The 23042-nt window shown below is 42.6% G+C and overlaps 1 long non-coding RNA gene across 1 annotated transcript; it reads right to left on the bottom strand.

The window, feature by feature from the left end:
- Positions 1-13580: 13580 nt before the first annotated feature.
- On the bottom strand, positions 13581-22084 carry LOC147347778 (uncharacterized). Its single transcript, XR_015152794.1, has 2 exons — positions 21685-22084; positions 13581-13837 (listed from the first exon to the last, which is right to left on the bottom strand). It is a non-coding gene; the product is annotated as an uncharacterized LOC147347778 (long non-coding RNA).
- Positions 22085-23042: the final 958 nt, after the last annotated feature.

Here is a 23042-nt window from a genome sequence, read left to right as displayed (position 1 = left end):
GTGTCTCCTGCATTGGCAAGCAGGTTCTTTACCACTAGTGCTACCTCCGAAGCTCCAGTTTGGAGATTATTTCTACATCAATCTGTTTCCCAATCGAGGAACAACTTTCTACATCAATCCCAATCCCATCCACCACATACCTCACCCCAGCAGATGGATAACTTGGGCTGACCAGAGAGAAGGGCTGTGTGTGGTGTGTGTGTGTGTGTGTATAAAGACAAAACAAAACACGGAGTTTATTTTCCCAGATGTTAACAAACTCCCTTAACAAACGTACTGAAAAGTACTAGATCTAAGTACCCTCTTGTTTACGTAGAGCCTGGTTAACAACGTGAAGTTTAAAAGAAAGCATCATGGTAAATTCCCTTTTCATTTTTATTGTTACAAATATTTTCTAATTTTCCTTGTTATGACTTCTTAGATTCACCCATCATTTAAAAGTGGACATTTAATTTCCAAATACATGGGGTTTAAAAAGTATCTTTGATTTTAATTTCTCATTTAAATCCTTTCTTCTCTGCAATCACCCTCTGTGTTTCTTCAGTCTTTTAACTTTATTGAGGCTTTCAGTGGCTAAATCGAAGAGCTCTCTTGGTAAATGTCACACTGCACTTGAAAATATAAGAGTTATTTTCAAATATCTTTGGTATTGATTTCTAACACAATCCCATGGTGATAAGAGAACAGACTGTATGATTTCAGTACCTTTAGACCATGAAATTTTTGCATCTTGTTTTATGTCCCCGGATATGTTCTAGTGTCTCCTGGTTTATAGTATATGGGAACTTGAATAGAATTTGTATCCTACTGTTGTGTGAAAATTGTATAAATGTTAATTATGTTGTATTGGTTAAAAAAAGAAAGCATCACAGGACTTCCCTGGTGGTTCAGTGGCTAAGACTCTGAGCTCCCAATGCAGGGGGCCCGAGTTAGGTCCCTGGTTAGGGAACAAGACTCCAGAAGCCGCAACTAAAGATCCTCCATGCTGCAATGAAGACTGAAGATCCACATGCCGCAACTAAGACCTGGAACAGCCAATAAATAAGTACATTTAAAAAAAAAGAAAGTCTTGTTTCTGCCTTGCACCTGGGTCCTAGCCAACAATGCCAAGAGATGGATACTTGCCTTTGTTTAACCGGGATTTCCATGACCTGTTCTTTTTCCACCATAATTTACCGGAAAGTAATATTTGGAAAACACCTGAGTTTTTTTCTTAGGTTTCATGTTTAATTATACTTAATTGAAATTTAGCATAAATATATATTTCTGCCTTGGAAGAATTTCTTTCCCTTTTTCATGGTAGCATTAGAGTCATATCACTGATCACTTAATTATGACCTCCTTTGGGGGGAAATGTTAATGAAAAGACTTTAGAGTACCAAGAAGCTTGTTTTGGATTTGAATGCCAAGTCGCTCTATTGCCAATCTGGTTTTTTCAAAAACGGATCCCCTAACTAAATTGCTCCCCTAACTAAATCTTTCCATAAAAGATCTTTGGAGCTTCCACTCGCAAAAGAGATTTGTGGGGGAAGAAGACATTTCTACATCAACCATGCTCTGTCTGCTTTCATAATAACACCTAATTGTAGATCCACAGACATTACAAATCATATACAACCAGAAGGGGCACTAAATTACTTTGTTTTTCCAAGTCTCCTTATTAAACTGAAAATTTGTGTACAGCTTCCTCACTCAAATAGGGGCCCCTCTTTCTCATGAGGCAGAAGAGGCTGGCACAAACCACCCAAATCACGCAAGCACTGCAAGTCCTGTGCCTCCTCAGGTGTGACTAGCTCTGTGATGAGCCAGGGGTGAGACGGAGGTGGGAGGGAGGTTCAGGAGGGAGGGGAGATATGTATACATACAGCTGACTCACTTCCTTGTACAGCAGAAACTGACGCAATATTGTAAAGCAAGGTACTGCAAGAAAAAAATTATTGTGAACGTGATTTTCAACTCATCTCTGTCCACTTGACTCAGTCTTCCCACTTCCTTTTGTCCCTATAAGCGATATGTTAATACATCTCATAAATGCACTGCTATTCTCAGATGTAGAACATTCTCCCACCGAAAAGACAGGGAGCTAATTAATGCAGCCCCGCCAACAGCGAGGGCTGCTGTCCCCCTGATGCACGCGCGGGCACTGCGAACAAGAAATGACCGTTTACAGAAAGCACAGAACTTCAGGAGAGCATGTGAACGCAGGGGACAGGCTGAGACGACGCGGGTCACCATACCCTGAGCCTCGCCTTGTCGGAGTAAACACTGCTCTGCAGATCAGATGGGAGGTGGTATGGAGCACCGCAAGGCTTTACCATCACGGGATTCTTAAATATTCATAAGAGAGATTGATATGGGAGGCAGGGAGAGAGATTGAGGAAAAAAAAAGAGGAAAACATGCCTGCCCAAACCATTAACACAGGCAGACAGCAAGCTAACTCGTTTATGACCTACATAGATGGTATATCACGTTCCATCATCCTGAAGACATTTAGGATTTTAGAAACACTTCAGGAAATTTAGAAGTCCAAATCTAAGATTTATTTTCATGCCTTTACAAAGACTGGCAAGTGTGCAAAAGGCTGTGATCTTTTATGAAAGGAAGATAAAGCAGTCCTCTTTCTATTTTTATTAAGGACAAAAATACGGGAATTTCTATTTTCTTAGGGTAGGATTTATTCTGGATGAAAGTGTATTTTTTTAAATCATGAGTACATACCATGACTAGCTTTCCAGTTATCCATAGAAGAAAATGAAAATTCATTTCTTGCCTAACTGGAAAAAATCTGTTTACGGTTTTAAATGACCAATTGTGTATCCCTGTGTTTTTCAGTAATTTTACGACTTGAGCACTTTTATCTTGAATATTCTTCCCCATATTGGCTTTGAATCAAACCCCAGTGTGGGCTTCAGAGTCTCCAAATATTCAATTACTGAACAGCTTTTATTGTGACAATTCTACATATTTTTAGCTTTAAAAAAAAGCTCTAGTAATCTTCAGTGTAAATTTACATTATTTAACTCTCAATTGAAGATATAGGTTTGTAGGTTCCTTTTTAATTTTTGTGGAAAGCTTTTGTTAATTTTGAACTATGTCCCAAATACTCCAAAGAGTGAGCTAAGGAAATGAATGGAGGGAGACGGCTGACACAGGGGCCCGGAAGCGCAACTCCAGCTGCTCCACGCGGGCGCCCAGCAGGACTGCTCACCTGGCACCTCTTAATCAGGCCGGAGAGATGGATTAACTCTGTTTAAGCAGAGAGGACATCCCACTCCCACGTGGAAGGGTGAAAACTCAGGACATTTTTTACCTCCTGGGACTTCATTAAATAAGGTATGCCATTTGGTGTCTTAAGTTTAAACAATAAAACTGTGAAATGACTGAATTAAAGTTAACGATTCAGCAATTTTTCCCCTAATGCCCAAAAAAAGGTAGTGGGAGGAAAGACAGCAAGAGATAATAATCAAGTCAGCATACAGAATGAAGGGCCTTAGTTTCCATCCAGAGGGACCACCATCTTTTAATATAGTCACTTAAAAATACATGCATTGCTACATTTTTCATTAGCCTTAATTTTTTCATCAATCATGTTAATTTATACAGAGGGCACTTAATAATAGCTAATTAACACTTATGACTTTTGAAATTAAAAGACCTTTGGAGAGATTACCGCTGATTGGGGAAAGGATTTTTTTTCTTCTCATTTTAGAAAAGAGAAAGAGCATTAAGGTATGGGGCTGGTATATCGAGAGGAGATTCCATCTTCTGCTTCTCTGATCGTCTGGCAGGGGATAATGATGCTGGTCTACAAGGGCCCTGTGATGTCCCTGGACACAGCCCCAGAAAAGCAATATGCTGAGCATTGTTAGTTTCAAATTAAATACATCAAAATTCGGGATAATCTTTAAATAGATTGAGACCAAAATGAAATTTATCAATGACCAAAAAATAGTCGGAAGTAAACAAAAAATAATAATCAGGTGTAGTTACTCTTTTGGAATAAAAGAAAGCATATTAAAAAGCAAAATCTACCAAATTGAAAGGATATTGACAATTCTAGGGAGAAACAAGCTGTACAATTACCTTATCAACCCACAGGCGTGTCTGAGGTGTATTTTTTCTGTCACATTAGTCACTGTGCTTGCCTGTATCTTTCCTTTGTGCTCTAATATTTCAGGTCATGCTCTCTGCGTGCAGAAAGCAGATTGGAAGTGTATCTTTTTTTAATATCTACAAAATGCTTTTGGTCGAGTACTTGTTTTATGTGACTAGGGTGTGTGTATATGGGTGTAAGTACGTATACACGCATAAATATACCATCAGTATGTATGCTAATACTTCATATGTAGTATTTGCATATATTTACAGCATTTTACATCTGTATTTACAGACGTACCATATGTATTTACAGACATACCTATCTATACATAATATTTTAATTTAAAAATTTTATCCACCAGTAGATGTCTCTCTTCCCTGACTGATGGTTTATCTCCAGGACTGCTAAGGTTTTCACCAAATCTGGTTTTTGTATGAATATTGAAATTAAGGTTTTCAATCTAACGTCTCTCCCACCCAATCTGTATTTTAAATGCTTATCATGTATGGCGTATCCTTCAACTGCAAATGCTGCATGAAAGTGAAAGTGAAAGTGAAGTTGCTCAGTCGTGTCCGACTCTTTGCGACCCCATGGACTGTAGCCCACCAGGCTCCCCCCTCCATGGGATTCTCCAGGCAAGAGTACTGGAGTGGGTTGCCATTTTCTTCTCCAGGAGATCTTCCCGACCCAGGGATCTAACCTGGGTCTCCTGCATTCCAGGCAGACGCTTGGAATTAAGGTTTTCAATCTAACGTATCTCCCACCCAATCTGTGTTTTAAATGCTTGTCATGTATGGCGTATCCTTCAACTGCAAATGCTGCACAGAGGCATTTTAACTATGAGATTACACAATGGATTCACATCTCTCTCAGATACTTTTAGTTTCACTAAAGGTCTACATGGGCTTCTGGTGGCTCAGAGGTAAAGAATCCACCTGCCATGCAGGAGAAACAGGTATGATCCCTGGATCGGAAAGATCTCCTTGAGAAGGAAATGGCAACCTACTCTTGCCTGGGAAATCTCATGGACAGAGGAACCTGGTGGGCTACAGTCCCAAGGGTCACGAAAGAGCTGGACACGACTGAGTGACTAGACAACAAGTACATGGGGCTCAGGATGTGAAACAACTTTCTCAAAGTGCCTAAACTAACTTCAGGCCAAGTTAGAGATAGACGAGTATCATTTGATATTGCTTATATGTGGAAGCTAAAAAAAATGATACAAATGAATTTATTTACAAGACAGAAATACTCGCAGACTTAGAGAATAAACTTATGGTTACCAGGGGAAGGGGTGGGGGTGGGAGGGATATATTGGGAGTTTGGGGTGGACATGTATACACTATTGTATATAAAATAGATAACCAGCAAGGTCCTACTGTGTATCACAGGGAAGTCTGCTCAACATTCTGCAATAACCTAAATGGGAGAAGGATTTGAAAAAGAATGAATACTTATATGGGTATAAATGAATCACTTTGTCAACAAAGGTCTGTCTAGTCAAGGCTATGGTTTTTCCAGTGGTCATGTATGGATGTGAGAGTTGGACTGTGAAGAAAGCTGAGCGCCGAAGAATTGATGCATTTGAACTGTGGTGTTGGAGAAGACTCTTGAGAGTCCCTTGGACTGCAAGGAGATCAAACCAGTCCTTCCTAAAGGAAATCAACCCTGAGTATTCATTGGAAAGACTGATGCTGAAGCTGAAGCTCCAATACTTCGGCCATCTGATGCCAAGAGTTGATTCACTGGAAAAGACCCTGATGCTGGGAAAGATTGATGGGAAAAGGAGAGGAGGACCGCAGAGAGTGAGACGGTTGGATGGCAGCACTGACTCAATGACATGAATTTGAGCAAACTCTGGGAGACAGTGAAGGATAGGGAAGCCTGCTGTGCTGCATCCCATGGGGTTGCAAAGAGTTGGACACGACTCAGCAACTAAAAAACAATAGCAACAAACTACCAACAGAATACAGCACCTGGATATGGTTTTAAAGTATTTAGAGCTTGAGAGCTTTGAGAATTTTATTACAAGCCTTGAGAGCTGCACCATTCCGTACAGTGGCCTCTAGTCATAGGTGACTCCTTATGTTAATTTAAAACTCATTTCATCAGTCATAACAGACACATTTCAAATGCTCAGTAACCACGTGTGGGTAGTGGTTACTGTTTTGGACAGCATTGAGATTGAACATTCCCGTCACCATAGTAAGTTCTGTTGGACAATGCTGCTTTAGGTAACTGGAAAAAGCCATCTGGAGTTCTAAAAAAAAAAAAAAAGAGAGAGTGGTTATGTGATCCATAGGCTTGAACTCTAGAGAAGAAGTCCAGGGGGCTGGAAGAAACTGCAGAAGTCGTCCGAGGTGGGCCACGTGGTTTTATAGACTGAAGGGCTTGGGGTGGGGCTGGTGACTCATGGAAGCTTCCTGACTGTTTCTGTCAACTACAAACGGGCGCTTGCCACGGGCACTTGCAAGGATTAACTCTCGTGCTGCTGCAACTGCTGATTTTCAACATGCCCTGAAAGGAGCTCAGCAACGAGGCTTTCTGAGCTCAGCGGAACATCAGCAGAACAGGCCTTCAGATAGTTAGGTATCTTTGCTGCTGCTGCTAAGTCGCTTCAGTCGTGTCTGACTCTGTGCGACCCCCTAGACGGCAGCCCACCAGGCTCCCCAGTCCCTGGGATTCTCCAGGCAAGAACACTGGAGTGGGTTGCCATTTCCTTCTCCAGTGCATGAAAGTGAAAGTGGAGTCGCTCTATCGTGTCCGACTCTTCGCGACCTCATGGACTGCAGCCTACCAGGCTCCTCCGTTCCTTGGGATTTTCCAGGCAAGAGTGCTGGAGTGGGGTGCCATTGCCTTCGGAGCCGATTTTATGAGCCCAATTCTTGCATCTCCTCATATCTAGAAAAGAACTAACATCCTTCATGCTGACGACTGTTCCTTGTGACAGCAGAAACCTTTTGCAGAAAAATATGTGCATGTTTGCAGGTATTCCCCCCTTCAAATCAAAATCACATATATCCTGACCTTCCCCGCTGCCTCTTTGGAGCAGCTCCTCAGAACTATTTCAGATGCTGCCTCCTGGACTATGATCCTCATTTGCCCCAAATAGAACTCAGCTCCCAGCTCTCAGATTGTGCATTTTTAAAATGTGCTTTTCCTCACAGTGTGGCTCGTAATAAGTTGTGCGCTGGTGTTTGAAAAGTTAACACAATAAATTCCTAGCTTATCGTCCTGTTTTTCTCCGTCACCAAGCTCCTTAAGAATCTGTATTCAAGCTTCCTTCTCTCTTCCGCTCCTGTACGCTGGCATCTCCTGACATAGATCTTCAGCCCAGAGTAATGTTAGGGCTTCCCTGGTGGCTCAGTGGTAAAGAATTTGCCTGAAATGCAGGAGACATGGGTTTGATCCCTGGATCAGGAAGATCCCCTGGAGGAGGAAATGGCAACCCACTCCAGTATTCTTGCCTGGGAAATCCCATGGGCAGAGAAGCCTGGCGGGCTACAAGTCCATGGGGTTGCAAAGAGTCAGACATGACTTAGCAACTAAACAACAGAGTAATGTTACCAAGTTCAAGTTCCTACTGCTTACTGCCCGACAGATCAATAAATCGAAAGTTAAATTTTAGGGGCAAGGATCAACAACTTTATATGGAAAGCCAGCTGGCTGAGAAGATGGTGAACCAGTCTCCCCAGGAACCATCTTCTTGGGGTCTGGATGCCAGTTTCTTTTATAAAACAGAGTGGGGAGGTGAGGCAGTAAATTAAAAAGGTCATATTTTTCACTCAGTCCTGCCAGGCTCTTCTGTCCATGGAATTCACAGGGCAAAAATACTGGAGTGGGTAACCATTCCCTTATCCAGGGCATCTTCTGGATCCAGAGAATGAATCAGTGTCTCCTGCATTGCAGACATATTCTTTACCACCTGAGCCACCAGGAAAACCCCCAAAAGGCCAGAAGTTGTTACAAATATTTCCTGGTTTCAGTCAGACTTTGGAGAGGATATGCTAATTTCTTCTTTCTTGCAACCATTCACAGGTGAGCTGAGTCACAATGCTTCCTGTCACCTGAACAAAGGTATTTTAGGCAGGGGAGGCAGGGTCCCCTGTGACAGGCCATTATGTATACTTGAAGCTACATCCTCCAGTGATGCACTTGTAATGGAAGCAATAGGAAAAGAAAGTTAAAGTAAAGGAAACAGATCCAATATGGAGTCAGATTTGTTCTTCCCTGTTACAGTAAGTCAGTAAGATTTCTCTGCCAGAGCCATTGCTAACACCTTAGTTGGGACTTCCCTGGTGGCTCAGTGGTAAAGAATTCCCCTGCCAATGCAGGAGACACAATTTCCATCCCTGATCTGGGGAGATCCCATATGCCTTGGAGCAACTTAAGCCCGTGCGCCACAACTATAGAGCCTGTGCCCTAGAGCCTGGGAGCCACAACTATAGAGCCTGTGCCCCAGAGCCTATGCTCCCCAAGGGAAGCCGCCGCAATGAGAAGCCCGCACGGCAACTGGACCGGAGCCTCCCCTCACCACAACTAGAGGAGAGCCTCGCAGCAAGGAAGACGGCACAGCCAGAAATAAAAATGAAAATAAAAAGGAAGACAATACCACTGCAGTCACTAAATACAGAGGCTGTTTATTATTTTGTAGTCTGCTCCTTGAATTCTGTTTTTTAAAATTAATTAATTTATTTTAATTGGAGGCTAATTACAATATTGTGGTGGTTTTGCCATACGTAGACATGAATCAGCCACGGGTGTACATGTGTCCCCCATCCTGAACCCCCCTCCCACCTCCCTCCCCACCCCATCCCTCAGGGTCAGCCCAGTGCACCGGCCCTGAGCGCCCTGTCTCATGCATCGAGCCTGGTCTGGCGATCTGTTTCACATGTGAGAATATACATGTTTCAAGGCTATTCTCTCAAATCATCCCACCCTCTCCCTCTCCCACAGAGTCCAAAAGACTGTTCTATACATCATTGTCTCTTCTGCTGTCTCACATATAGGGTCATCGTTACCATCTTTCTAATTTCCATATATATGCATTAATATACTGTATTGGTGTTTTTCTTTCTGGCTTACTTCACTCTGTGTAAGAGGCTCCAGTTTCACCACCTCATTAGCGCTGACTGAATTCTATGTTTAACCCTTGGGACACTGCACCATAGCCGCTGCACGCTCCGTCTTTCTTCTCTTCTTCCCCCTGCCCTATCCCCTGCTCCACTGTCCTCTCCTGGGTCTCCCTCTCCGGTTCCTATCCCTTCCTTCGCTCATCTCCTAAACAAGGCCATTTAAGAACCTGCTGTTTTCCATGTTACCATTCTCCCTAAACTCTCTCCCTGGGCAATTTTACCTGATACAGAACTTCGGCTCGTGTCCAGGTGACTGACTCCCCACCTGCATCTCTAGCTTTGATCGACTGTATTATGAGCCCGAGTTCCAAGGCTGCTACCTCACAGGAGACTCACATTCATCACCCACTGAACCCTAAATGGTCCTCTGTCTTCTGAGCCCTCATTCTTCCTAAGGCATCCTATTTTTGTTAAAGACACAGTAATTCTACGAGCTACCCAGAATTGAAGTCGTAGGGCCATCTCTACCTCCTGTGGGTGACCGGCCATCCTGGCTTGCCCAGGAGTGAGAGATCACACAAGAGCAGGACTGTTTGTGCTGAAAATGCGAAAGCTCCTGGTAAACCCAGGTTGGTCATCTTACTTGCTCTTCTTTCATCCCCAGAACTAATCAGCCATCCCTCTGCTCCATCTCCAGCTCCATCTCTGCTGTGATGCCCACGCCATGAATAATGGAAACCATCACCCCTTTTTCTAGGAGCTATGGCCTTTTGAGAGCAGTGGAGCCACTAAGACAAACATAATGGCATGTTATTTTCTTCACCCCAGAAAGGTGAGAGAGGGGCATTGCTCAAGCCCAATGTAGGGAGAGCTTTTTAGAAAAATCGTGTAATTTTGCCAGTTGCCTCCCAAGTTTTCCATAACCGTGTAATTAAAAGAATTAGGAGAGAGTTCTGGTCCTTTCTCATCCAGAGGCATCACCTCATCCTCTGGTTTTCCACGATTTATAATGCCATGGACAGTTCTGAAAATCGGGTTATTGTGTTTATAGTTTAGTGGAGTTGTTTTCTATCCAGGAAGGCTGGAAAGAAATAATTGTCTTAGAATGCACCTCTCACCAGCCTTTCCTGGGTAGGATCCAGCTAGTTTCAAGATGGATGTCATCCCTCTCCTCTAAAGTTCACTTTGTTTATGCAGCTTTTACGGTGTCCCTCATTTCCTTATCTTGTGTATTCCACATTTTTCTGCTCACACATGTCTTTGGCGCTCTAAATCCCTTCTTGAATTTTTCCTTCTCTCTTCAGTGCTCCAGTTGGAACCCCCTGGGCTCAGTCCTGAGTCCCTGCCTCATTGCATTCCGCATGTCCTTTTCAGCAATGTTACCCTTGTCCTTAACTTCCATTAATGCTGATAAATGACAACACTCAAATTTATCTCTTCATTCCAGAGTCTTTTATGCTCAGACCTATATATCTTATGGCTTGTGTGACACAAGCCATCCTTAACTTGATATTCATCTTCACTTGAATATCATATGGCATCTCAAATTTCACAGCTATAATGTTGGATAATTCCTTCAGGATTTATTGCTATACCAGTGATCGCAGCTCAGCTAATGACCCCACCATTTACCCAGTTTCTTGTGCCAGATTCTGACCATCATCCTTTCTCCCCCAGTTTGTTTGAAGTCCTGTGGATTCTATCTCCTATAATGTATCTTAAATCCTTATCTTCATCCCTACCATCACAATCATCATCTCCCATTTACTGAGAAACACTTTCTTTGATTACTCAATGGAAAGTAGACTTTCCATGCATATTCCTAATAGGAACTTCACTTTTTCTTCGTAGAATTTACCCTTATCTGTAGCCATAACTTGTGTGATTGAGTGTTTTCTTTTCATTGTTGGTCCGTAAACTCTGCAAGCATAGGAGTTATGCCTGCTGTGCTCACAAGTGCATCCTCAGCTCCAGCCCAGTGCCCACAACAAGCATTTGTTAAATGAGTGAATTAATGAATGAGCCATACAGGAAGTTCTTCCTATTAGTATTTGCCTATCACTGAATCATTGTTGTTGTTTGGTCACTCAGTCACGTTCAACTCTTTGCAACCCCGTGGACCGTAGCCCACCAGGCTCTTCTGTCCATGGACTTTTCCAGGCAAGAATACTGGAGTGGGTTGCCATTTCCTTCCCCAGGGGATATTCCTGAGCCAGGGATCAAACCTACATCTCCTGCTTGGCAGGCGGATTCTTTACCACTGAGCCACCTGGGAAGCCCATCGCTGAATAAGCTTTGCCTCAAAACCTTTTGCCACAGATAATAATCCATAAAAATCTAATTGTCAAATGCAGGAGAAAACAGTAATGTATTCATAAGGTTAATTGCACATGATCACTTCTACTTAATAATGTGTATGGAATGGTTTTGAGCTTTAGGGTATCTTTCCTTGTGTGTGTGTGTGTTAGTTGCTCAGTTGTGTTCAACTCTTTTGCCTCTCGATGGACTATAGCCTGCCAAGCTCCTCTGTCCATGGGATTCTCCAGGCAAGAATACTGGAGTGGGTTGTTTTCCCTTCTCCAGGGGATCTCCCCAATCCAGGAATTGATGAGTTCTCCCACATTGCAGGCAGTTTCTTTACCATCTGAGCCATCAGGGAAGCCATTCTTTCCTTAGTTAAATAATATTTAACTAGCCAAATAACCCAAATGAGAGAGCAAAAATCAGTTCTCAGTATGACATTGATTTGTCCTCTTAACTCGGACCCTTAGCTGGTGATACTCCCCAGCGCTTTGGCTAAAACACAGCAGTGAACAGATTGCTAGAATCTACTGAGGCTAGAAATGTCCACTGAGGACAGGTCAGATAGGGTCTCGGAACACATGCCTATGTGGTACTGTGTAAACAAGTCCATAAAAACCTGTTATCATGTTGGACTTAATCACATAGATGTAATTTCAGCCTGAAGCTCTTGTTAGAAAGGACTTGGGAGGCTCTCTATTTTGGTACATCACGTTACTTTGTTTTCAGCTGATGTTTCCTGACGCAGTTTCCTCTGATAGATCCAGGAGGCTGTAATTTATGCAGAATTCAGGAGTTTTGATTTTTGGCCTCCTTCAGGTACATGGGGAATAAGTCCATGATTCACTTTTTTACCTGTTAATAGCTGGGCACATGGATATGTTTAAACTCCCTATTGAGGGCAGGAGGAGAAGGGGGCGACAGAGGATGAGATGGTTGGATGGCATCACTGACTCAATGGATATGAGTTTGAGCAAGCTCTGGGAGATAGTGAAGGACAGGGCAGCCTGACGTGCTGTGGTCCATGGGGTCGCAAAGAGTTGGATACGACTGAGCGACTGAAAAACAACACCCTCTGTCTCGGTCTCCTGAATCTTTTTTATTTACTGTTTATCATAAGCTAATTTTTATTGGAGTATAGTTGCTTACAACGCTGTGTTTGTTTCTGTGTGTGTGCTCAGTCGTGTCTGTCTCTTTGTGACTGCGTGGACTGTAGCCCGCCTGGCTCCTCTGTCCGTGGGGTTTCCCAGGCAAGAATACTGGAGTGGGGTTCTATTTCCTTCTCCAGGTGACTTTCCTGACTCAGGGATCAAATTTGCATCTCCTGCTCTGCAGGAGAATTCCTTCGCCACCTGGGAAGCCTCTGTATCTGGCACATAGTATGTGCTAAATAAATATTAGTTATTATTCATTTACTCTTTCTGAAAAAAGTTTACTTGAAGACACATATGATCATCTATTCAATAGAGATACAATCAAAATAAGGAATTCTAGTTGGGAAGCTAAATACGTGTATGTGTAAATATCTTTTCTATTTTATACACGAAAACCAGTTATAAATGACAAAACTAAGAAAACATAATTAGGTATAATGTTTTTAAGCTTAGAAATTTAATTTCAATATAAAAATAATTCTTAAAATACAAAATATATAATATTTTCTATTAAAATTATGTAGGTCTTAGTTGCATTATAAATCAAAGGACATCAAAGATTTTTGCCTTGATTTTTTTTTTAATAGAGAAAAGGAAAAAAATTAAAATTTAAGAAAAACAGTTATGTAGGTCTAAATTCCAGATAACATCAACAAAAATTGGAGGTTCCTGAAGTGGTGGTGTGGGAGAACCAAAATGACTTTAAATTTCTCATCTTACATATTTGACAATAATTAGAAATTAATGGATCCATTATTTTAGAAAAATATTCTCCATCCATAAATGAGAGATACATTCCTTCCCTACTCAAAGTGTATTCCTTCTACAAATGGGATAAATAAATATGTATTTCTTCTTATATACAAATATATTTCTCAGATGTCTAATTGTACCTTGCTCTTGTTTTTTTAAACAATGTTCCCAAAACTTTACTGGCACAAAAGCACGAATGAATGAACAATAAAGAATTTATTCAAGTAATGTAAATGAGAAGGGGAGTAGAATAACATCACATAGCAAACAATAAATACTGGTTAACTATCCTGGCAGTTTCTTCCTGTTTCTCCTTTCCAGTAAGTCCAATATATATTTCAGTAAATCTCCCCTTCCTTCGTCCACAGTGGAGAACGCTCAAGATGCACCTTAGACCATTCAGTGGGTTTGCCAAAACATCTTCTCCTTAAGGCTGCTCTCTTCCATAGGTCACCTGTTAAGAGTATATACGTCTCACATCACTGATATACATATACATACACATAGAATATGGGCTTCCCAGCTGGCGCTAGTGGTAAAGAACCCGCCTGCCAATGCAGGAGACATAAGAGACTCCGGTTCCATCTCTAGGTCGGGAAGATCCCCTGGAGGAGGGCATGGCAACCCACTCCAGTATGCTTGCCTGGAGAATGTCATGGACAGAGGAGCCTCGTGGGGGACCGTCCATAGGGTTGCAAAGAGTCAGACATGACTGAGGACTTAGTGTGCACACAAGCACACACAGAATGTCTATGTGTATTCATGGAAGAGTGTTAGGAAAAACAGCACAATATTAGAACTTGTTGTCTCTGGCTGGTAAGATTACACATTATTTTATTTTCTATAATTTCTTGCAATTTCCAAATTTTCTATGATGCATATATAATGTTTTTCATCATAAAATGATATTAAAATTGAGAACAAGTTCTACATACATTTCCTGTGTCATATCCCCATTTGGAACTTCAGTGCCTGTAGAATCAAGTCTTGATGCTTTGTATGAGAACCCTCCCTTGCTTTATCCCTATCCCTCTCTGACTTGTAATTCATGTCTTAATCATGTCCCACCAGGCATGTCCATGTCTCTCTGCTCACATGACTTCCACCCAGGATTTCGGTTCCCTTCCCCTAGCTATTTCCGCCTTCTTGCACCCGTCTGATCAGGCAGCTCTTGGGAGCCTCACCGGGGCAGCTTCCCTGGGCCCAGCTGCATTTCACCCCCGGGAAGTAAAGCAATTGGTATGACAGTCTTGATCCTCCTCTAGTCTGTAAGGTCCCCAAGATGAGCTGCATATCTTATTCATCTTCATATTAATAGCTTCCAGAATGCTCTTCAAACATGACTGAAGCTGCAAAATGAAACTAAACTCCAGTGACCCTGGTAAAAGAGTTTTCAGTTTAGTTGAGTCGCTCAGTTGTGTCTGACTCTTTGCGACCCCATGAACCACAGCACGCCAGGCCTCCCTGTCCATCACCCACTCCCGGAGTTCACCCAAACTCATGTCCATTGAGTCAGTGATGCCATTCAGCCATCTCATCCTCTGTTGTCCCCTTCTCCTTCTCCCCACAATCTTTCACAGTATCAGGGTCTTTTCCAATGAGTCAGCTCTTCGCATCAGGTGGCCAAAGTATTGGAGTTTCACCTTCAACATCAGTCCTTCCAATGAACATCCAGGACTGATCTCCTTTAGGATGGACTGGTTGGATCTCCTTGCAGTCTGAGGGACTCTCAAGAGTCTTCTCCAGCACCACAGCTCAAAAGCATCAATTCGTCAACACTCAGCTTTCTTCACAGTCCAACTCTTATATCCATCCATGACTACTGGAAAAACCATAGCCTTGACTAGATGGGCCTTTGTTGACAAAGCAATGTCTCTGTTTTTTAATATGCTATCTAGGTTGGTCATAACTTTCTTGCCAAGGAGTAGGGATGTTTTAATTTCATGGCCACAATCACCATCTGCAGTGATTTTGGAGCCCAGAAAAATAAAGTCTGACACTGTTTCCCCATCTATTTGCCATGAAGTGATGGGACCAGATGCCATGATCTTTGTTTTCTGAATGTTGAGCTTTAAGCCTACTTTTTCACTCTCTTCTTTCACTTTCATCAAGAGGCTCTTTAGTTCTTCTTCATTTTCTGCCATAAGGGTGGTATCATCTGCATATCTGAGGTTATTGATATTTCTCCCGGCAATCTTGATTCCAGCTTGTGCTTCTTCCAGCCCAGTGTTTCTCATGATGTACTCTGCATAGAAGTTAAATAAGCAGGGTGGCAATATACAGCCTTGACGTACTCCTTTTCCTATTTGGAACCAGTCTGCTGTTCCATGTCCAGTTCTAACTGTTGCTTCCTGAGCTGCATACAGGTTTCTCAAGAGGCAGGTCAGGTGGTCTGGTATTCCCATCTCTTTCAGAATTTTCCACAGTTTATTGTGATCCACACAGTCAAAGGCTTTGGCTTTCAATAAAGCAGAAATAGATGTTTTTCTGGAACCCTCTTGCTTTTTAGATGATCCAGCAGATGTTGGCAATTTGATCTCTGGTTCCTCTGCTTTTTCTAAAACCAGCTTGAACATCTGGAAGTTCACAGTTCATGTATTGCTGAAGCCTGGCTTGGAGAATTTTGAGCATTACTTTACTAGTATGTGAGATGAGTGCAATTGTGAAGTAGTTTGAATACTCTTTGGCATTGCCTTTCTTTGGGATTGGAATGAAAACTGACCTTTTCCAGTCCTGTGGCCACTGCTGAGTTTTCCAAATTTGCTGGCATATTGAGTGTAGCACTTTCATAGCATCATCTTTTAGGATTTGAAATAGCTCAACTGGAATTCCATCACCTCCACTAGCTTTTTTCATAGTGATGCTTTCTAAGGCCCACTTGATTTCCCATTCCAGGATGTCTGGCTATAGGTGAGTGATCACACCATCATGATTATCTGGGTTGTGAAGTTTTTTTTGTACAGTTCTTCTGTGTATTCTTGCCACCTCTTCTTAATATCTTCTACTTCTGTTAGGTCCATACCATTTCTGTCCTTTATCGAGCCCATCTTTGCATGAAATGTTCCCTTGGTATCTATAATTTTCTTGAAGAGATCTCTAGTCTTTCCCATTCTATCGTTTTCCTGTATTTCTTTGCATTGATCACTAAGGAAGGCTTTCTTTTCTCTCCTTGCTATTCTTTGGAACTCTGCATTCAAATAGGTATATCTTTCCTTTTCTCCTTTGCTTTTCTCTCCCCTTCTTTTCACAGCTATTTGTAAGGCCTCCTCTGACAGCCATTTTGCTTTTTTGCATTTCTTCTCCATGGGGATGGTCTTGATCCCTGTCTCCTGTACAATGTCATGAACCTCCGTCCATAGTTCATCAGGCACTCTGTCTATCAGATCTAGTCCCTTAAATCTATTTCTCACTTCCACTGTATAATCATAAGGGATTTGATTTAGGTCATATCTGAATGGCCTAGTGGTTTTCCCCACTTTCTTCAATTTAAGTCTGAATTTGGCAATAAGGAGTTCATGATCTGAGCCACAGTCAGCTCCTGGTTTTGTTTTTGCTGACTGTATAGAGCTTCTCCATCTTTGGCTGCAAAGAATATAATCAATCTGATTTTGGTATTGGCCATCTGGCAATGTCCATGTGTAGAGTCTTTTCTTGTGTTGTTGGAAGAGGGTATTTGCTATGACCAGTGCGTTCTCTTGGCAAAACTCTATTAGCCTCTGCCCTGCTTCATTCTATAGTCCAAGGCCAAATTTACCTGTTACTCCAGGTGTTTCTTGACTTCCTACTTTTGCATTCTAGTACCCTATAATGAAGTGAAGTGAAGTGGCTCAGTCGTGTCCAACTCTTTGTGACCCCATGGACTGTAGCCCACCAGGCTCCTTCATCCATGGGATTTTCCAGGCAAGAGTACTGGAGTGGGTTGCCATTTCCTTCTCCAGGGGATCTTCCCGACCCAGAAATTGAACCCGGGTCTTGCGCATTGTGGGCAGACACTTTATCATCTGAGCCACTAGGGAATCGGGACATCTTTTTTGGGTGTTAGTTCCAAAAGGTCTTCTAGGTCTTTACAGAACCATTCAACTTCAGCTTCTTTAGCATAATTGGTCGGGGCATAGACTTGGATTACTGTGATATTGAATGGTTTGCCTTAGAAACGAACAGAGATGATTCTAAAAGAGTTTTAGCCATCTGTGAATAGAGGATAAAGGACAGAAATTGTATGGACCTAACAGAAGCAGTAGATATTAAGAAGAGGTGGCAAGAATACACAGAAGAACTGTACAAAAATGATCTTCACTACCCAGATAATCATGATGGTGTGATCACTCACCTATAGCCAGACATCCTGGAATGGGAAGTCAAGTGGGCCTTAGAAAGCATCACTATGAAAAAAGCTAGTGGAGGTGATGGAATTCCAGTTGAGCTATTTCAAATCCTGAAAGTTGATGCTGTGAAAGTGTTGCACTCAATATGCCAGCAAATTTGGAAAACTCAGCAGTGGCCACAGGACTGGAAAAGGTCAGTTTTCATTCCAATCCCAAAGAAAGGCAATGCCAAAGAATGCCCAAACTACCACACAATTGCACTCATCTCACATACTAGTAAAGTAATGCTCAAAATTCTCCAAGCCAGGCTTCAGCAATAAGTGAATCATGAACTTCAGTTGTTCAAGCTGGTTTTAGAAAAGGCAGAGGAACCAGAGATCAAATTGCCAACATCTGCTGGATGATTGAAAAAGCAAGAGCGTTCCAGAAAAACATCTATTTCTGCTTTATTGAAAGCCAAAGCCTTTGACTGTGTGGATCACAATAAACTGTGGAAAATTCTGAAAGAGATGGGAACACCAGACCACCTGACCTGCCTCTTGAGAAATTTGTATGCAGGTCAGGAAGCAACAGTTAGAACTGGACATGGAACAACAGACTGGTTCCAAATAGGAAAAGGAGTACGTCAAGGCTGTATATTGTCACCCTGCTTATTTAATTTATATGCAGAGTACATCATGAGAAACACTGGGCTGGAAGAAGCACAAGCTGGAATCAAGATTGCCGGGAGAAATATCAATAACCTCAGATATGCAGATGACACCACCCTTATGGGAGAAAGTGAAGAGGAACTCAAAAGCCTCTTGATGAAGGTGAAAGAGGAGAGTGAAAAAGTAGGCTTAAAACTCAACATTCAGAAAACGAAGATCATGGCATCTGGTCCCATCACTTCATGGGAAATAGATGGGGAAACAGTGGAAACAGTGTCAGACTTCATTTTTCTGGGCTCCAAAATCACTGCAGATGGTGACTGCAGCCATGAAATGAAAAGACGCTTACTCCTTGGAAGAAAAGTTATGACCAACCTAGATAGCGTATTGAAAAGCAGAGACATTACCTTGCCAACAAAGGTCCATCTAGTCAAGGCTATGGTTTTTCCAGTAGTCATGAATGGATGTGAGAGTTGGACTGTGAAGAAAGCTGAGTGTTGACGAATTGATGCTTTTGAACTGTGGTGTTGGTGAAGACTCTTGAGAGTTCCTTGGACTGCAAGGAGATCCAACCAGTCCATTCTGAAGGAGATCAGCCCTGGGATTTCTTTGGAAGGAATGATGCTAAAGCTGAAACTCCAGTACTTTGGCCACCTCATGCAAAGAGTTGACTCATTGGAAAAGACTCTGATGCTGGGGGTGATTGGGTGCAGGAGGAGAAGGGGACGACAGAGGATGAGATGGCTGGATGGCATCACTGACTCGATGGCCGTGAGTCTGAGTGAACTCCAGGAGTTGGTGATGGACAGGGAGGCCTGGCGTGCTGGGATTCATGGGGTTGCAAAGAGTCGGAGAAGACTGAGCGACTGAACTGAACTGAGCTGGAGAATCCTTAGAATAAAGGATGTTCTTCTCTATTGTCTGTGTGTTCAAGAAACTGTTTCCGTTATTCAAAGAACTGGAGCGGCAAGCACCAAGGCCTAAAAACATCAGTCTCTTGAGAGATGAAGAGGCTATATTGGTTGACGATTCTACCCTGCGCTGTAGTTCTGAAGTACCGGGACTCCTGCCATTAGCTCTGTTAGCGGCAAATATGGGGGAAAGTTGAGAAGTATGTAATATGTGAACGGACAGAATTTTAAACTTCTCTTCCTAGGTTGCTTGGGAGAATATCCTTTACTAAAACTGCTGAGTACAGATAAAATTCTTTGCTGCTCTTTAAATCACCCTAATCTTGAAAGCAATTAACCACGCTTTGATAATTGAATTGATTTTTCCTTCCTCATTGAGGAGCACTGACACCGACTAGGGAACCAAAGGAAAATCTCTTGAATATCATGAAAAATGAGCTTTATTGAACAGCTTAGTGCATATTTCAGATACATTTTTAAAGTGAAATTATAAAACTAAATCAAAAAGTTACACATGGTCATGCATGTTCCTACCTTATAATATTGAGTTAAAGAGGAATGAATAATTCTGGACACTTCAAAAATAATTTTTGTTTTATATTGGAGTACAGTTGGTTAATGATGTTGTTAAGGTGAAAATGTGAGAGGCCCCTGTAAGTTAATGATTACTTAAGAAAGTAGGTTTTCTTAACCACAGAACCAGGCAGGCTTGGTTAGCAACAAAACCATTTAACTGAAGCACGAGAGCTGCCCCCAAACAATAGAACTATGAGGGACTGACGCCCACATCCTGCCCAGTGAGCTCAGTAAGTTAGTGATTCCTAGGACAGGCTCCTCTACGCACCCTCAAAAGAAAATACAAGGAAAAGGTGATATTATACAGAAGCCTGACATGATTGACCTATTTTAGTATGTGTTACCCGCTTTTTGCTCCATGACAGTTTCAGTTTGACCATGTGGGAACAAGAAAACTCCCCCTCCCAACGTGGAGGAGGAGCGGATCATGGAAGCATGACATCTGCTCAAGAAGGAGGAAGAAGGTGGTCGTCTCTCCTTTCCTACTTTTCCTTTGATTATAAAGCTGTAGCCCACTCAGTTCTCAGCATGATACTCCCTTGCCCACCCACTTGTAAGCCTCACAAGCGTCCTAGTCTAGTAAACCACTTTTTACTTTTTGCTGTTCCACGTGGCATGCAGGATCTTAGTTCTCCAACCAGGTGTCAAACCCGACACCCCTGCAGTGGAAGGGCAGAGTTTTAACCACTGGACCATCAGGGAAGTCCTCAGAAATCACTTCTTATCTATCACTTTGCCTCTCTCTGAATTTTTTTCTGCACGGAGCTCCTCAGAGTACCCCGAGACACGTTTCTGCATGTTCAGCATGGCAATGACTTTCTCATTGTGGGAGGTACCAAAAGCAAAAGTTGAACAACCACTAACTAATGATAACATAGAGAAGACTCATGTACTACAGGAGGACTGACCAGGTGACCTACTCTTGGTCCCTTTAATGCTGGGATAAAGTTCCAGCCACCAGCAAGGGGTCATTGCATGGACGTTAATCATCCAGCTCTGTGAAGGAGAAGATGCGTCTAAGGGAGAATCAGAAGGCAGCCCTCTATCGCTAAGATGCCAACACCACCAAAAGCTATCTGTACCTTTGAGGCGATCCCTATGAAGATTCCAATGACATTTTTTACAAAAGTACAAAAACTAATCCTAAAAATCTATATGTAATCCCAAAAGGCCCTGGATAACCAGTGCAACTTGAGAAAGGACAAAGCTGGAAGCATCACAGTTTTGATTTTAAGCTATACTACAAAGCAATAGTAATTAAAGCCGTGGGACTGGCATAAAAACAGACACACAGACCAATGGAGCAGTCAGGATCTCCAAAATCAACCAAAGCATATATGGTCAACTAATGTTTGCCTAGGGAGCCAAGAATCTGCCTTAGGGAAAAGATAGTCTCTTCAGAGAATGCTGCTGAGAAAATGAGATATTCACAGATTAAAAAAATGACACTAGGCCCCTCTGTTACACCACTCACAAAAAGTAGCATAAAATGGATTAGGGATTAAAATGTAACACCTGAAACCATAAAACTCTTAGAAGAAAACATGAGAAAAATTTCCCTGACCTGGTCCTTGGCAATAATTTTTCGGACATGACACCTAAAGCACAAACAATAAAATAAAAAATGAACAATGATACAACATAAGACTTAAAAGCCTCTGCATAGCCAAAAAAAAAAAAAAAATCAGACCTTCTAGGGCCCATATTTAAATGCTGTGAGTGTTGCCAATAGGGAAGCAGAATCAATTTTTCGTCTTCTGATCAGGATGTGGAACCAAGAAGTAAGTGTCTTGACCAGGTTAGTTTAGGAGAGGAAAGCTAAATATCCTGAAATCATACCTTTTACTGAGACTGCCTGCTGCTGGGCTAGCAGGAGAAGCATGTCCACTTGGCTTCCAGAATGGCGAGATCAGCCTGTTGTTGCTGTTTGGTTGCCAAGCTGTGTCCTACTCTTTACGACTCCATAGACGGCAGCCTGCCAGGCTCCTCTGTCCGTGGGATTTCCCAGGGTAAGTCAGATACCGAGTGTTAATTATTGTACGGCTGTCCTGGACGACAGATGGGCAGGAAGAGCTAGTACCCAGGTTTATGAGGATGGGGAAGGTGCGTCATGGAGTTTCAGTCTGGAGAAACCTCCATCCCACAAAAGGGCGTGCCTGGGCTATCCAATTTGAAAATGAAATGAAGTTCAGTTCCCCTCCCCAGGTACCCTACCACGGAATGCTGCTTTATTCATTCTGCTTTCCTAACAATGGGAGGTGTCAAAATGAATGATGTGAAAGTGGTTATTGGAAAAGTGCCATGTACTACATTTGTGTGATATTGTTAAAATGGAAATCAAGTCAGATTCATTAGAATGCTTAGTACTTGCAAAATGAGGCCAGAGTTCTTTCCTAGGCTCAGTTCCAGCTGGAAGGGTACCTTCCCTGGCACAGCTGGCCATGCTCCTAACTGTTTCAGGCAAGATGGAATGTGAATATAGATTTGAATATATTGGACGACTGACAGATGCTCTCAGGACATGTTAGACGTCGGTTTTCCCTCCTTAGGAAATAAGTTCTGTTCATTCGACTGACCTTGATAAAATACGAACCCTGGCAGCATGGGGTGCTATGGAAACATGAGATGCCATTGCTGTGCTCACCAATTGTGGTTGTATAGCCACGGCCCTGGGTTTCAATTAGGTGGAGGGTGAACCCTGGGTCAGGCAAGTGCCTGCTGCAGCGGGGGAATTCTTCCTACTCTGCAGTAACACAGTTTGAGGGGCACTGTCTACACGAGGAGCAGTTGGCCTGCCTGTGTCAGGCTCCAGTGGTTAGGGCACAACTTGATTAAAAAAGTACCTTTCCAGGTGACTCACAAAAGTAGCTTGGGACACACACACAGGTACACATGGATAACACAGGAGCTGGCGCAAGGGTCAGAGAAAACCAGGATGGAAGTCGGATAAATAAGGGACTTCCCTGGTGGCTCAGTGGTAAAGAATCCACCTGCCACTGCAGGAGACACAGGGGACCAGGGTCCGGTCCCCGGGCTGGGAGGATCCTCTTGAGAAGGGCATGGCGACCCTCCCCAGTATTCTTGCCTGGGCCCATGGACAGAGGAGCCTTGTGGGCTGCGTGCAACGGGGTCGCAAAGAGTCGGCCACAACTAAGCAACTGAACAACAACAACAACGAAGGACAACATGAAAGCCAA

The sequence above is a fragment of the Bos grunniens genome, chromosome 23, assembly GCF_055505025.1.
Source record: "Bos grunniens cultivar Pamir isolate PY7600 chromosome 23, Bosgru_T2T1.0, whole genome shotgun sequence".
In the NCBI taxonomy this organism is placed as follows: Eukaryota; Metazoa; Chordata; class Mammalia; order Artiodactyla; family Bovidae; genus Bos; species Bos grunniens.
Note: the sequence above shows the minus strand (reverse complement) of the source record. Positions and strands in the feature narration are given on the sequence as shown.